Source organism: Suncus etruscus, chromosome 1 (assembly GCF_024139225.1).
Source record: "Suncus etruscus isolate mSunEtr1 chromosome 1, mSunEtr1.pri.cur, whole genome shotgun sequence".
NCBI classification, from domain to species: Eukaryota; Metazoa; Chordata; class Mammalia; order Eulipotyphla; family Soricidae; genus Suncus; species Suncus etruscus.
In genome coordinates this window covers 161,632,327-161,645,765 of record NC_064848.1, presented here as the reverse complement: position 1 = coordinate 161,645,765, position 13,439 = coordinate 161,632,327, and positions in this window count along the sequence as shown.

Below are 13,439 nucleotides of genomic sequence, written 5' to 3'. Positions count from 1 at the left end.
TCTGTGATATGTTTTGGTTTTCTTTGTTTATGTTTTGGGGTCATGTCTGGCAGTGCCCAGAGCTTACTCCTGGCTCTGGGCTCCTGGCTGAAGAATCACTTTTGGAGTATTCAAGAACCATATACTGTTCCAGAGACCAAAATGGATCAGCCACATGCAAATCAAACATTTTACACCACGTATTACTTCTCCAGGCCATTGGTTTGTTTTGTTTTGTTTTGTTTTAGTCAAAATCCCATGGAAGGTGATTGAGTGGTAAGAGGCCAATTAGCATTCTGGAAACTAACCATAGTTCTAACCCTAATATGCTGACAACAGTCTCAGCAACTTTGAGAGAGCCACTATCCTTTACAGCACTACAGGGTCTTCATCTGTGAAATCCAGAGTTCAGCCTTAAAGACACTAGCAGCTTCCATATTTCTGATCAAATAGTAAAATGATGAAAGAACTGATACCAGACCCATGCATGGAGCCACTAAGCAGAGCATTTCATCCATCCAACAATAGTTTCCATCGTCCAGCTGGATCAGGCAATGGAAAAGGGACAGATATGAGAGGCAGATAGAGCTAAGTAGTTTGTGCTTCCCTAAAGGTACTTCTGCCTGGAAAAAGTTTCAGAGTATAGGCAATTAAGGGGAATAGAAAAAAACTGATGGTAATACTTAACATGAACTAGCTTGAGAGCCATCCTTCCATCTCACTCATCTCTCTATGATTTCAGAGTTTGTTTCTAGACTCTGGCTCACTCCTACTTTTAGTCCAGAGAACTTGTATGGTGGTGCTCACAGAACACATCATTTTATAGTTGGGGGTCTAAACAGTCCTGCTAAAAAGTTACCTTTACCTGGATACTCTTATTGCTTTGGCCTGAAGTCATGTTTGTATTTTTTATGCAGCTCTTGATGACAGCTTAGCTTTTGGCCAGCTAATCAGCTATTCCCTTAGTTTCCATGATCATTCATACAAAGCAGCCCTCCCCCCCCCATTCTGTCCTGTGCTAGATTTTGTGCTCAATATAGACTGTGACTTTATTGCTGCTAGATTTCATCTTGTTTGTTCATGTCTATAGTTCCTGACTATAGGTGAGCTTGAATCTACCACAAGGCTTCTTTCCCAGAGTTGCAAGAGGTGACACACAGAGGTAGAGATGTCTGGGCAGAGCTGAGTCAGGAAAGTCTTTGTTGCAAAGTCTGGCTCAGTTAACAGAGAAGGGAAGAAAGCTAGACTAGTAGAATGGGGAGGAGAAAATGGGTCTGGTTCGGGCTGGCACAGGAAATGACAAGTTCAAGAAGGGACATTGACCATGCTTGCTACATTTGTGACTGATAATGACTTGCAAAGCAGTTAACTATGGTAATTGAACATGTCATTTGTAATTCCAAAAAGGTGTGATAGCTGTTCCAATTTCTGGCTTGCTCTGTAGAGACAAGAGTGATTATCTTTTGTTGCATAGGATACCTTAGCGACAACATTTGTTTTTATGAAATTAAAATGATTGAAAATGTTTTTGTGTAACCTGGGGTTAGGACAGAGTATTTGAGGTGGAATTTGAGGTGGAAGAACATAAAACAGAACTGAGGCCCCTCAGACAATAAATAACTCTGTGTGTGTGTGTGTGTGTGTGTGTGTGTGTGTGTGTGTGTGTGTGTGTGTGTGTGTGTAAAAGAAAGAAAGTAGGGGGTACAAGAGTGAAGAAATGGGAGAGGGAAAAATGAAAGGATAGGAGGAAGGAAGGAAGGGAGGGAGAGAAAGAGAAATAAATCTGGGTCTATGCTAGATATCAATAGATAATTATGAACTTCCTTATTCTACATTAACACACATTTTCTTTCTCCCCTACTATGTGTGCATGTGTGTATCTGTGTGTACATTACAAAAGAATTAGGCTTCTGGCCAACAAACAGGGTCATTGTTTCTGTTGTGTTGTAGCTACACGCCTTTAAACTCATTAGTCTTGCTCTTTCTTTCTCTCTTCCTCTTTATTTTTCTCTCTCTCTTAAGATAATGAAAAAGCACCTCCCCAGCACCTGGCATGCACAACAAGTACTCAATAAACAGTCAATGTTTGGCTGTCTTGGTTGTTATGCTGAAATGTAAGGATATACCAGCTGGTCAGGACATCCCTGTCCCTGCAGGAATTCAATTGTCATAAAATGGTCCTTTAGTAAATTAGAGCAAAGGAGGATCTTAATAGCCAGACCCATTATGACATTGGGACAACTAGTCAAGGGCTGGAGCACAGGAGCATACAGCTCAGGAACTTTGTTCCCCAACCTCTTGCCCCAGGCTTAATTCTCACTCCCAACCTCAAAATTCTCCTGTTTCCTTCTATAGACTTATACCAGTTCCTAGAAATGGCTCCTTTGTGGCAGTCAGAGAATAACTTTCAGGATTTTAAGTCATCTTCCATTAGCTGCTTTGGGAAACAGTGCCTTTTGTAGAGTGCCTGATGGCTATTGAGAGATGGGGTCAGCTCAACTTTCCTGGCAGTGGACCCAGTACTTCATGGCTCTGCTGGTTTGATCCTGGGGGAGGCTGGTGTGAGGAGGTGCTAAACTCATCTCATTGTTTTAAATTTTAAAGGTTGTCATTACTGATTTCCTTCCCCATTTTTAAGATTCAGAAATAGTCTCTTTAAAGAGCTTAGTTTTCCTATGTTCCTGTTATCCAGCATATATAAATGACCCCATCATTTTCTATAAGTGATCCTATAGCAATTATTTTAGGTCCTGAAACATCTCTGGTCTCTGTCACTTTTATTTTTTATTTTTTTGGAAATTCTTTAGAATGTAAAAATCATGCTCAGCTTAAAATTACAAAAAGCAGACCAAAGTCTCGGTAGATCCAAAATCTGGATAGAGCCCTGCTTCCCTCAAATTACTACATACATGTATTCATAAATTTGTTTCTCCTTCCCTTTCATTACTTCCTGATTTTTGTCTCCTCTTCTCTTTTAAATTTCTACCCTTCTTATCTGTCTTTTTCTTCCTCTTTTGTCTCTCCCCCTTATTTTCCCTCTGTGTTTCCCCCTTCCTTGTTCCCTTTCTCCCTCTCTTACTCCCTGCCCTCCCTTTCCCTACAACATTTACACAGCATTTGCAAGATTTATAAATGTTGTGTTGTAGATCAAGGAAATAATGAGTCAAACAAAATTTCTCTTCTAAATGAGTCTCCCATATCTGAGGCCCTCTAGGCATACTTATCTGAACAGTGACCTCTCTGACTGACAGCAAGTCAGTGGGGTGTCAGAAGGAACATACGAATGCTTGGTGTTATCTCAGGCCAGCACATAGCAGGCAGTGGAGCACAGCAGGTGGTTCAGATTCTTGGAAGGTGACACTGAAAACTGGACCTTAAAGCAAGCATCTGCCTAGCAGGAGGGAAGTTTAAGCCAAGAGGCAAAGGCAAGAAAAGGTGGAAGTTGTTTGAGAAGAATTTAGAAGTGGTTAGTTGGCACTCAGAGCATCCTCAGAAATGAGGTAGAACAGCTCAATTTTTCTCACCACTTGCAAGGCCTTAGTTAGTTCCCTAGGCTCCCTAAGCTTTTGTTCTTTTAAGTATTTGCTTTTCTGATTTGTCAAATTAGAGATACTAGTAGCTCTCTTAGAGAACTGTGGGGAGGAACATGAGAGTCAATGAGTATAAAGTACCTGGCATGGTGACTAGCACAGAACAAGGATTTAATCAATGCCAACTGCTCTCATAGAGAGCAGAAAGAAGATGGCGAATTGAGATGCCTGCATCAAGTCATTTGTGGCTTGAACTGAGCTAACCTTGAAAAATAAAAACTCAAACAAGACTATGAAGATTGGATCTGTCTTAGGTGCTCATCTAGATATGTCCCACTTGAGAAAAGTGAGGCTTTGAAACCTAGTTGACCACTTTCCCAAAGTCCAATAGCTCAGCAATTGCAATTCATCTCCTAAACTCAAAGTCCTGTATTCTGGAGCCTCCCACCACAGTTCCCTCACCTGCTGACAGACAGCATCATGCCAGTCTCGTCCTGGCTCCAATTAACAGACAAAGTCAGTAGTGGCAGGAGGAGCTGTGTGCCTGCTCCCACCATGTTTATCATTTCCCGGAAGAGAGAAGCAAAATCCAAGGTTGGTGAGTCAGACTCCCGATGGAGAGGAGATTTGAGGTGATGTGGCCTATGAAGCTGAGCCTGGGGACTGTAATTTGAAGTGTCAGATATATTTAGGAACAGAATGTTTCAGAGTCCACTGTAGTCTGAATCAGTCTTACTTAGAGAGCTCTTTGAAGACTTTAGGAGCTGATCAAATCCAAACTTTACCTGGGCCTTGGAGCAGCAAATGACTTCTTTCAATTTGTAGGTTTCAGTCTGTTGTAAAAATGGGGTACTTGGGGCAGGTTAACTACTAGTAGGTAATGTGGTGGTAGTGAGATAAAAAACAGCTCTTTAGACTAAGCTCCAGGAGGAGGAAGTAGCCAGGGTACAGTGATTGTGAGGGTTGAAGGGCTACATTTTAGTCTGGCTTTCCCTGTAATTGGTGGTGTGATCCCAGGCCTCTCTATGTTTCTTTCTGAACCCAAGTCTCCCTATCTGCCTAGACTACAGCAGAGGTTCCTCAGTGGTGAACTATGGACTCTGTGTGACCTGAGGATAAGATTTATTGGGTTTCCAGACACATCCATCTTGCTGACTGAGCTTGCACTGGAAAATGGTCTTACTGGGCCATCCCCATACCATACTGGATTCCTTCCTTCTCTGCAGAGAACAGATGGCACCATAAATCCCATCACCAGGTCCCCTGTCATCACTCAGCATTCCAGCCTCATTTAATTCACCTGCTTTTGGAAATATCCAAGCAGGCAGACTCTGACAAGAATTTTAGAACCCTTCTCATGGGAGATATGCCACCCTGTCTTATGAAAATAATTTTCCAGACATTTCAGGGACCAAATGCTCATTCTGATTAGCTTTACTAACTTGGAAGCACATATATCCATTTTCTTCAGTCATGAACATTCTTTTCTAAACTCTTACATTTTCCTTGAGGTACTGATGTGCCCCTTAGGAGATGTGAGCTCTCTCAGATAGATCTCTGTTCTTTAATCACTCCAAGATGGCATAGAGGCCACCCCAATTCTTTGGTTCAGCAACCACATGGAAAGAATTGGATCTCCATACAAAATCAGGGTCATTGGAAACCCCAACACAACTATTGATTCACATCAAGTAGATGTGAATCCTTAAAACTTATGGCCTCTCCTTTTTTGTGGGAGATGGCATGTATTAGGCTATTCCTAGGGGTGCTTAGAGCTTACTCCTGGCTTTGTGTTCAAGAATCACTCTTAGTGTTGCTTAGGAGTTTATGTGCAGTGCTAGAAATTAAACTTGGGTTGGTCATATCCAAGGCAAGCTCCTTAACTGCTATACTATCACTCTGGACCTTTACAGTTTCTACTTTTGCCCCCATCCCTTCACTATTGTTCCTCATTTCATCAAATTAATGGTTCCTCTCTGCTGCCCAAACCAGAAGATGGGGTGTTGTGTTTGATTCCTCCACTTGGTCCATCCAACAGCAATCTCTCACAGCCACACCTTCCTTCTTTACTAACCTCACTGCTATATCCAAGTTGAAGCCCCCGAGTCCTCTGAGTCTGCATTTTCATTTCCCTTGAGCCCCTCTGCTTTTCTCCAACATGGTCACCTTCCCCAAGCCAGAGTGTTTTTTGGGGAATCCAAATCCAATCAAAGTCTGTCTCTGAAATCTCTCTGAGACTTCTAATAGACTTCGAGTTAATCCCTAAATCTTCATTTCTGTAAGGAGATAGACTTCTGTGTGTTGTGGGCATAAAGGATTCTCTTTATCCCAAAGCTTGTTCTCCCTAAAAGAGTCCAACAATGTCTAGCATGACTGGAATAATAGCAAACTAAAGCTCTCAAGAGATCTCACAAATCAGCATGCCTTGACTCTCAACCCCATCGAGAGTAACTTTAGCAGTTCAATGTGACATAAAGCAGGTAAAATGTTCTGTATCACACTTTGTGTCCAAAGAGAAGCAGAATCTTAGCTCAGGCTCCTGAGTTGACTTCAGACAATCTGGCAAGGTATGGGAGAAGTTCCTTTATTTATTTGGGTGTTGTCCCCTAGAAGTGCTCAGGAACTTGGGAGCCATTCTTGCTAAGCCTAAACTGGTCTGGGTAAGTGATCAGATAGGTAATGTGGGATAGTTTGGTTTGGCATTGCTGGGAGCCACTAAGTTCATCTCAGCAGTGCTAAAAAGGGCATGGGGCATTAGAGCTCAGGGCCTCATGCCTGCTAGGAAATCACTCTAACCCTTTGAGTTGTCTCCCAGGGCAATATATTAATATTAGTTTCATCTGAGAGGAGGAGTAGTGCCTCGTACCAGGGAGAAATTGGTCACAACTACAGATAGTAAAAAATTGGTCAAAGCCATAGATAGCTGATCCCTGACCTATTGCCCTCATTTGAAAGCCTTAAGATAGAGAATTACTAGAACTGCAATTGCTTTATACTTATCATCTAGTCCTGCCAAGAGTGATCCCTGAACACAGAGTCAGGAGTAAACCCTAGGTATCACCAGGTGTGGCCCACCAACTAACAAACAAATTGAAGAGGCAATCCAAGTGGTAAAGGGGGGCGGGCTATGGATCACACAGAGTTGGATGGTTCAGCTATTTGGACTCAGTGATTCAGCGCTACTCAGGCGCAGTGGTGCACAGTGACACCAGATTAGAGGAACATTTGATAATAGAGTTTGAACTTGGGCCCTTATGCCTGCAAGGCAAGTCACTTAAACTCTGAGTTATGTTTCCAGTTTTCCACCCATTTTAAAAGAACCAAGGTCCTGTCAAGTCTCTGCTACCATGTTTTTCTAGTCTCTCTAAGATGCTCTAGGACATCACTCATTCAAAATGGTTGTTTAGCATTTAATTACAGGAAGAAACCTCTGTTATTCTAATGATTTTGGACTGTGAATAGATTCCAGTTGGCAACTATTTTTTATTTCTTTTTCTCCCCCCACCCCAATCTCTTTTTGTTAGCCCATACCCAGTGATGCTCAGATTACTACTGTTTCTCCATTCAGGAATCACTTCTGACAATGGTTGAGGGACCATATGGGGATGCCAGAGATCAAACATGGGTCAGCCACATTCAAAACAAGTATCTTACCCATTATATAATCACTTCAGTTGAAAATATTGATGCCAGAAAATAAATCTAACTTCTGCCTATACAAGTGGGAAAGTTGAGTCTGGCTGAAAACCCTGGTATCCTAGTGTCCTGTTCAGTGCACACAGCATCAGCCCAAGTATAAGAGTCCTTTGCACTGGGCTTAGACTAAACCTTATTAGTATCATTATTTAGCTCCTATTGAGCTAGCTTTTAAGAGGAGTATCAGAAGGGGTGTGAGGGAAAGAAAATACTGACCTGGTGGAGTACTCTGGGAAAAAGTCCCATCAGATTAAAAAGAATACTTTCAAAGTTTCTTTGTGCCTTAACTGAAGCTTATTAGACCCCATTGATCCTTAGATCATAATTCCTGGACTATTTTTTTTATTTATTTTATGACTCTTGGTCTAATTTTTAGGATCAATTTTTTTTTTGTTTTTTTTTGTTTTTTTTTTTTTTTTGTTTCTCTTCATTTTTTGTATGTTCTTTTTTTTTTCCATTTAAGAAATTTCTTTTTTTTTTTTTTAATTTTTTTTTTATTTAAACACCTTGATTACATACATGATTGTGTTTGGGTTTCAGTCATAAAAGGAACACCACCCATCACCAGTGCAACATTCCCATCACCCAAGTCCCAAATCTCCCTCCTCCCCACCCAACCCCCGCCTGTACCCTAAACAGGCTCTACATTTCCCTCATACATTCTCAATATTAGGACAGTTCAAAATGTAGTTATTTCTCTAACTAAACTCATCACTCTTTGTGGTGGGCTTCCTGAGGTGAGCTGGAACTTCCAGCTCTTTTCTCTTTTGTGTCTGAAAATTATTATTACAAGGGTGTCTTTCATTTTTCTTAAAACCCATAGATGAGTGAGACCATTCTGCGTTTTTCTCTCTCTCTCTGACTTATTTCACTCAGCATAATAGATTCCATGTACATCCATGTATAGGAAAATTTCATGACTTCATCTCTCCTGACAGCTGCATAATATTCCATTGTGTATATGTACCACAGTTTCTTTAGCCATTCGTCTGTTGAAGGGCATCTTGGTTGTTTCCAGAGTCTTGCTATGGTAAATAGAGCTGCAATGAATATAGGTGTAAGGAAGGGGTTTTTGTATTGTATTTTTGTGTTCCTAGGGTATATTCCTAGGAGTGGTATAGCTGGATCGTATGGGAGCTCGATTTCCAGTTTTTGGAGGAATCTCCATATCGCTTTCCATAAAGGTTGAACTAGACAGCATTCCCACCAGCAGTGGATAAGAGTTCCTTTCTCTCCACATCCCCGCCAACACTGTTTATTCTCATTCTTTGTGATGTGTGCCATTCTCTGGGGTGTGAGGTGGTATCTCATCGTTGTTTTGATTTGCATCTCCCTGATGATTAGTGATGTGGAACATTTTTTCATGTGTCTTTTGGCCATGCGTATTTCTTCTTTGTCAAAGTGTCTGTTCATTTCTTCTCCCCATTTTTTGATGGGGTTAGATGTTTTTTTCTTGTAAAGTTCTGTCAGTGCCTTGTATATTTTGGAGATTAGCCCCTTATCTGATGGGTATTGGGTGAATAGTTTCTCCCACTCAGTGGGTGGCTCTTGTATCCTGGGCACTATTTCCTTTGAGGTGCAGAAGCTTCTCAGCTTAATATATTCCCATCTGTTAATCTCTGCTTTCACTTGCTTGGAGAGTGCAGTTTCCTCCTTGAAGATGCCTGTAATGTCCTGTAGTGTTTTGCCTATGTGCTGTTCTATATATCTTATGGTTTGGGGGCTGATATCGAGGTCTTTAATCCATTTGGATTTTACCTTTGTACATGATGTTAGCTGGGGGTCTAAGTTTAATTTTTTGCAAGTGGCTATCCAATTGTGCCAACACCACTTGTTGAAGAGGCTTTCCCTGCTCCATTTAGGATTTCCTGCTCCTTTATCAAAAATTAGATGGTTGTATCTCTGGGGAACATTTTCTGAGTATTCAAGCCTATTCCACTGATCTGAGGACCTATCCTTATTCCAATACCATGCTGTTTTGATAACTGTTGCTTTGTAGTACAGTTTAAAGTTGGGAAAAGTAATTCCTCCCATATTCTTTTTCCCAATGATTGCTTTAGCTATTCGAGGGTGTTTATTGTTCCAAATGAATTTCAAAAGTGTCTGATCCACTTCTTTGAAGAATGTCATGGGTATCTTTAGAGGGATGGCATTAAATCTGTATAATGCCTTGGGGAGTATTGACATTTTGATGATGTTAATCCTGCCAATCCATGAGCAGGGTATGTGTTTCCATTTCCGTGTGTCCTCTCTTATTTCTTGGAGCAGAGTTTTATAGTTTTCTTTGTATAGGTCCTTCACATATTTAGTCAAGTTGATTCCAAGATATTTGAGTTTGTGTGGTACTATTGTGAATGGGGTTGTTTTCTTAATGTCCATTTCATCCTTATTACTATTGGTATATAGAAAGGCCATTGATTTTTGTGTGTTAATTTTGTAGCCTGCCACCTTGCTATATGAGTCTATTGTTTCTAGAAGCTTTTTGATAGAGTCTTTAGGGTTTTCTAAGTAGAGTATCATGTCATCTGCAAACAGTGAGAGCTTGACTTCTTCCTTTCCTATCTGGATTCCCTTGATATCCTTTACTTGCCTAATCGCTATAGCAAGTACTTCCAGTGCTATGTTGAATAGGAGTGGTGAGAGAGGACAGCCTTGTCTTGTGCCAGAATTTAGAGGGAAGGCTTTCAGTTTTTCTCCATTGAGGATAATATTTGCCACTGGCTTGTGGTAGATGGCCTTCACTATATTGAGAAAGGTTCCCTCCATTCCCATCTTGCTGAGAGTTTTGATCAAGAATGGGTGTTGGACCTTATCAAATGCTTTCTCTGCATCTATTGATATGATCATGTGGTTTTTATTTTTCTTGTTATTGATGTTGTGTATGATGTTGATAGATTTACGGATGTTAAACCAGCCTTGCATTCCTGGGATGAAACCTACTTGATCGTAGTGGATGATCTTCTTAACGAGGCATTGAATCCTATTTGCCAGGATTTTGTTGAGGATCTTTGCATCTGCATTCATCAGTGATATTGGTCTGTAATTTTCTTTTTTGGTAGTGTCTCTGTCTGGTTTAGGTATCAAGGTGATGTTGGCTTCAAAAAGCTATTTGGAAGTGTTTCTGTTTGTTCAATTTCATGAAAGAGTCTTGCCAAGATTGGCAGTAGTTCCTCTTGGAAAGTTTGATAAAATTCATTAGTGAATCCATCTGGACCTGGGCTTTTGTTTTTCGGCAGACATTTGATTACTGTTTTAATTTCATCAATGGTGATGGGGGTGTTTAGATATGCTACATCCTCTTCCTTCAACCGTGGAAGATTATAAGAGTCCAAGAATTTATCCATTTCTTCCAGGTTCTCATTTTTAGTGGCGTAGAGTTTTTCAAAGTAGTTTCTGATTACCCTTTGAATCTCTGTCATATCAGTAGTGATCTCTCCTTTTTCATTCCTGATACGAGTTATCAAGTTTCTCTCTCTCTCTTTCTTTGTTAGGTTTGCCAGTGGTCTATCAATCTTGTTTATTTTTTCAAAGAACCAACTTCTGCTTTCGTTGATCTTTCGGATTGTTTTTTGAGTTTCCACTTCGTTGATTTCTGCTCTCAGCTTTGTTATTTCCTTCTGTCTTCCTATTCTTGGGTCCTTTTGTTGAGCATTTTCTAGTTCTATTAGCTGTGTCATTAAGCTACTCAGGTAAGCTCCTTCTTCCTTCCTGATGTGTGCTTGCAAAGCTATAAATTTTCCTCTCAGTACTGCTTTTGCTGTGTCCCATAAGTTCTGAGAGTTTGTGTCTTTATTGTCATTTGTTTTCAGGAACCTTTTTATTTCCTCCTTGATTTCATCTCGGACCCACTGGTTATTGAGCATGAGGCTGTTTAACTTCCAGGTGTTAAAGTGTTTCTTCTGAGTCCCTTTGGAGTTCACAAATAATTTCAGAGCCTTGTGGTCAGCGAAGGTAGTCTGCAAAATTTCTATCCTCTTGATCTTATGGAGGTATGTTTTATGTGCCAGCATGTAGTCTATCCTGGAGAATGTCCCATGTACATTGGAGAAGAATGTGTATCCAGGTTTCTGGGGATGGAGTGTCCTATATATATCCACTAGGCCTCTTTCTTCCATTTCTCTCCTCAGGTCTAGTATATTCTTGTTGGGTTTCAGTCTGGTTGACCTGTCCAGTGTTGACAAAGCCGTGTTAAGGTCCCCCACAATTATTGTGTTGTTGTTGATATTATTTTTCAGATTTGTCAACAGTTGTATTAAATATTTTGCTGGCCCCTCATTCGGTGCATATATGTTTAGGAGAGTGAATTCTTCCTGCTCTACGTACCCCTTGATTAATATAAAATGTCCGTCTTTGTCCCTTACAACCTTCCTGAGTATAAAGTTTGCATTATCTGATATTAGTATGGCCACTCCAGCTTTTTTATGGGTGTTGTTTGCTTGGATAACTTTTCTCCAGCCTTTTATTTTGAGTCTATGTTTGTTCTGACTATTCAGGTGCGTTTCTTGTAGGCAGCAGAAGGTTGGATTGAGTTTTTTGATCCATTTAGCCACTCTGTGTCTCTTAACTGGTGCATTTAGTCCATTGACGTTGAGAGAAAGAATTGTCCTGGGATTTAACGCCATCTTTATTTCAAAATTTGGTGTGTCTTTTGGGTAGTCTTGTCTTAGATTAGGTCTTTCAGTTTTTCTCTTAAGACTGGTTTTGTGTCTGTGAAGTTTCTGAGCTGTTTTTTGTCTGTGAAACCATGTATTCTTCCATCAAACCGGAAAGTGAGTTTTGCTGGGTATAGTATTCTGGGTGAAGCATTCATTTCATTCAGTCTTGTCACAATATCCCACCACTGCTTTCTGGCATTGAGCGTTTCTGGTGACAGGTCTGCTGTAAATCTCAGGGAAGCTTGCTTGAACATGATTTCCCCTTTTGATCTTGCTGTTTTCAGAATTCTGTCTCTATCTGTGGGATTTGTCATTGTGACTAGGATGTGTCTTGGGGTGGTTTTTCTGGGGTCTCTTTTGGTTGGTACTCTTCGGGCATGCAGGATTTGATCACATATATTCTTTAGCTCTGGAAATTTCTCTTTAATGATGTTCTTAACCATTGATTCTTCCTGGAAATTTTCTTCCTGGGTCTCTGGGACTCCAATGATTCTTAAGTTGTTTCTGTTGATCTTATCATAGACTTCTATTTTCGTCTGTTCCCATTCTTTGACTAATTTTTCCATTGTCTGCTCATTTGCTTTAAGTTTTTTGTCCAATCTCTCCTGCTGTATGGAATTGTTATGTATCTCATCTTCCACAGCACCAAGTCTATTCTCAGCTTCTGATACCCTGTCCCAGAGCTTATCCATTTTGTCATTCACTTCGTTTACTGACTTTTTCAGTCCTGTTAGTTGACATGTTATTTCAGTTTGGAGTTTTGTCATTTCTGCCTTCATATTTTCTTGGTTCTTATTAGTGTTCTGTTCAACTCGATCCATGGTTTCTTGGAGTCTGTTGAGCACCTTCCATATTGCTAGTCTAAAGTCCTTATCTGAGAGGTTGATTAGTTGTTCAGTCATTATCTGGTCCTCAGAATTGTCATCTTCATTCTCTATGTCTGATGCTGGCCTGCGTTGTTTCCCCATTGTCACACTTGTATTGTGGGTTTTTCTACGTGTTGTAGTGGTATTCATTGTCTATATGATGTAGGCAGCACACTCCTCTGGCTCCTCCCTTTCTGGATGGGCTGACTTGCCTCTAAGGGAGGGGAGTCCTCCGTGGATGAAGCCTCACACTGGGTCAAATCTTAGGCCCGAGCATGCAACAGAGAAGACAGTCCAGAGAGAAATGTTTGCTTCTGTGATATAGCGCCGTTCTTAGTGTGATTTTTCCTTCTTGTTGCAATGGAGTTCTTTCCTTAGAAAGAGTGCACGGCTGCGTAGCGAAGCGGAGCGGCCGTGCTCCTCTGAACCTCTTTTTGCCCCACTCGCAAGAGTTTCACGCAAGAGGACAGTAGACAGACATAGACAGGTCACACTCACAGTCTTTCACAGCTGAGCCCCACTGGGCCGGTGTACTTTCGCGGATTTTCCCCGCCTGGTGTCACACACAGGGAGCCAGCTTTTGCAAAGGTTAGCCGGTTTTTATGCTCTGAAGTCCCTCCCTGAAAATGGCGTCTGGGCGAGCGAGGTTTCTGGAGGCTCTTTTTGCCCCACTCGCAAGAGTTTCACGCAAGAGGACAGTAGACAGACATAGA